This window comes from Octopus bimaculoides, chromosome 18 (genome assembly GCF_001194135.2).
Source record: "Octopus bimaculoides isolate UCB-OBI-ISO-001 chromosome 18, ASM119413v2, whole genome shotgun sequence".
Taxonomy (NCBI): domain Eukaryota; kingdom Metazoa; phylum Mollusca; class Cephalopoda; order Octopoda; family Octopodidae; genus Octopus; species Octopus bimaculoides.
Window position 1 is genome coordinate 7273029 of NC_068998.1, and position 4159 is coordinate 7277187.

Below are 4159 nucleotides of genomic sequence, written 5' to 3' on the forward strand. Positions count from 1 at the left end.
ATAAACAACAGTCTCCTCGTTGAGGAGAAAGATATTTTACTTTTTGGCTTTTGAAGTTTGAGATAATGCGATCAAAAGAAGGGTTTTTGAATTAGATTATGAGCAATTATTTAATTATTTAATTATTTGATACATACAAAACAATCTTCTCGTTTTAGAAGTTTAAGTAATGTCTTTTTTTATTGTAACCCGCTTTATCTTTAAAAAAAAATGTCAGAAAGATTGTGAACCATGATATGGTCCACTTAATTACACGCCGCATTTATTCGGCACGTTTAAACAGCTTATCTCTGAACAAATTTATAAGAATAAGGTAGGAGCATTCAATTTTTGCACAGTGTTCGCCTTTACACGCCTTTATCGGTATGTAGTAATTTCGTAACAGCTAAACAGTAAAAGCAAATATATAAATAAATATAAATGATAAATATAAAGTTGTGCTAGACTTCAAAAAAAAATTATTTCAATGAGGAAAAAATAATAAATTAATTCACAATGAATAGTAGAATTTATGGCTTTGCTTAAACAATTGACTTCACAACATTCGACCAATGACGACCCCAATATTCACATTTAAACTAGATTAACACTTAATTAGAATAATTAGTGAAATTGATAGCTGAAGAACTTGTGAACATTTTAATATAAGTCTTCGTATTAGACACTCGAATAATAGTGAAGCAAATCAACTTGAACTAATAAAGAAACCGATTTTTTGCTTTCTTTATTAGCTTTATTGACTTTCACCAATTTTCTTTTGTCCTCGTCAAAAGTGTTATCTTATGGCTGCTGTGTCTACCTCATCTCTCTTCATCTTCCCTTTTTCTGATCACACCACACAGACACGCGCGCATGCGTACGCTCTCGCTCTTTTCTTTTTTAATTCATTCAATCAGATGTTTAAGCCGTGCCGAAATCAAGCCATCAACAAAGCCAGTTTTGCGATACGAATTATACTTATCTGCATGAATGAATCTTTTGAATCAAGTCGATAATAATAGTAGTAGTAGTAGTAGTAGTAATAATAATAATAATAATAATAATAATAATAATAATAATAATAATAATAATAATCCTTTCTACTAAAGATACAAGACCTGAAATTTGATAGTCGACTGGTACTTAATTTATTGAACCTGAAAGAATGAAGGGCAAAGTCGCCATCGGCGGAATTTGAACTCGGAACGTAAAGTTGGACGATCTTCGGCGACCAGTCTTCTCTACCATCAACACTAGTAAAGCTGGGGAACATCCGTCTAGCAAGTGGAGACCACACCCGTTCACCATCCAGGTAGAGCCAGAGATGCCTCAACCTCCAGTGCATGATTGCGGATCAACAGCCAATGCATCCCTAACTCACCATTTAACGGCTTTTGACAACAGATAGAAAATCTTAAAAGTGGAGCGGAGTTCTTCCACAAAATGCGAAAGATCTGCATCCCCAACTTGTTTAACCACGACGGAAAGGCGGTAAACGATGACCGATGGGATAAGCACATTGGCCACCTCCGCCCTCCCTTTCATGGATAGCCACCGCCAAGACCAGGTCCTGACTATGCGGGTCACCTTGTTCGAAACCTCAGACCAGTTCTTTTCTATCTGGAGATCTGGGCCAAACCAGATTCCTAGCAACTTAATCGGGCCCTCCGTCCAGCGTACTACGAGGCTATTCGAAGGCATCGTCTTGCCCCTCCAGATGCCGAGTTGCCGGTTAATTTTTCCCTGTTAATTGTTGCTCCTGCCACCGTCTCGTAAACATTAATGGTTTTATCTACTTGCTGTAGGTGTTCCATCTTGGTCACGATGTCATCCGCATATGCTGTAACCGATCCTCCACCTCCTGGAATCGTCGGGATGCCGCTCAGCTTTCTCAGTAATGGCTCAAGGGCCATCACGTGCAAAAGCGGAGAGAGCGGACACCCATCCTGATTATATTTTGGGATCTATCCGGTACTGGACAAGGATTCTGAATTATTTTTACTGTTTTTTTATTTTACTTAATTTTTGAGAGCGGTCGGGTTCATTTTTAGCATTCTCGTTTCTGAGAATAGTCGAGTTAATTTCAGATATTCTCATTTTAAAAACAATCTCTGAATAAATCGTTGAGAGGACATTGGTGTTGCCTGGCGGAGGTCTGCGCTCTCTGAGTGCTCTTGTTTTTATTGACTATGGGAGCGTGAAGTGTAAAGTAGACTTCAGTGGGATTCGAAATAAGAATATAATTAAGAACTTATGTGATCGTGACCAAGACTATTCTAATCACCATATCCCCAGATTTTGTTTAAACATAGCATATACAAAACTACATTTCAGCACATTGTGACTACACAGCAGCTTTTCTTTGGAGTCGCTTATAGTATATTAACATCAATTTTTATGGTGGTCAGTCAGTCCCATATAAGAAGAGATAGTGATGTTGCATAAAAGGATTAAGAGTGTAGACTCAATGCCTTTGCATTAATTAATTTAAGCTTCAAGGTTTATGGTTCAAATCCAGATGAAACTGATAGAAAAAGTAATTTTGTATTTTTTCGTTACAAAAAAAAAAAAACGTTTTAATTCAAAAGCTCTATCTTTCAGTATTGTCTCGCGACATTCTGATCTCATAACATACGGACTCAACTCTCTGATCCAGGTTCAGCATTTTATCCAATGACACACAACAACAATAATGGCACACAGAATGAATGAGTAATTGAACTGAATAAAGTAACGAGAATATATTGCTTGCTTGTACAAATAACCGTTGGCAGACAAAATTTGAGCCAGAAAAACAAAAGAAACAGGTATTTGATAGTTTCTAATAAACGAAGAAAAATCAGCTTTATATTTCGAATATGCGTTTAATCCTCCGCTCATAAAACACCGATGCCAGACAGGAACCTTTGTTAACGACTTAATCGATTCTGGTTATACATTCAGTAACACCATCCAGGTTCCTCCTATCTCATACACGATCCTACCACTGATATCTCTATATTTCAACATTAAATGCAAACTCGGGATAGTGGTAGTGATTTATAATTTAACAGAACAGAAAATCCCAATTACTTCTATAAGAATCTATCTATAAATATCAATAAACCTGTGATAGTGGGAAATAAAAACAAGAAAAAACGTTGTGGAAATAAACGGGGTTTAGAGTAAAAAAAAATACATATATATAACTTGGTAAGTAGTTTAAGATGTTGCGATGAATAAAATCTCAAATTAAGCAGAATCATCTTATGCAGGTAGAAGAAGTGATTGAAATTAAACCAGTTCGGCAAAATCCATGCCCTTTAACTAATCTGAAATTAAACTAGGTATAAATCATATTGCTGCCATTTTTCCTATATCAAGTTTATTTTCAAATCATTGATAATGCTTGACAGAGTTTACACAATGATGTCTGCTTTATTGCAAACTGTGCTGTTTCTAAACAAACTCCAAGAAATATTTCTGTTCCAGTTCACAAACACACACACACACACACACACGTGGATATTCCTATACCGTTTTAAGCACATGCCAAATAAGACAAGCTCATGTATGGAGACACACCACACAAATAAATATTCACACAACACAAACATGAACGGGAACGAACGAAAGAACGTATGTATTTATAGAGTGTTCTAACTGAATAAAGTTAAGAGATGGTAAAACTAGTCGGCAGTGCCATGGAAGAGAAGAAATCCAATTTTGCTTGTGAGAAAATTGGACAGCACAAACTTGGAAAAACAAATTAATTTGTATAAAAGTGTATATAAGCTGCTGGGTGTGTGTATGCATGCGTGTTTGCACAGCGTGTGTACACGTATGAGCGCGCTGCGTGCTTGGGTCTATATGTGAGTGTGTGTATCTGTCTGTATCTGTCGGTGTAATGTAACTCAATATTCGGATTTTTACGCTCAAATATACTGACAGTCGATGTTTTCCCAAGAGCATACGAAAGCGCACACATGCGTACAAGCAAACTCGCACACGTGTCGGCGCGTGAGTTACTCGAGATGGTCCCAAAGGCAAGCTGTACAATTTCTATCATTTCCTTATCAGACATTTATCAATTTGTGATGTCATTGCTTGTATAAATACAAATATCTATATATACATATATACATTATAGTATATATATAAATATATATATGCATTTATGTGTGTGTGTGTGTATATATAT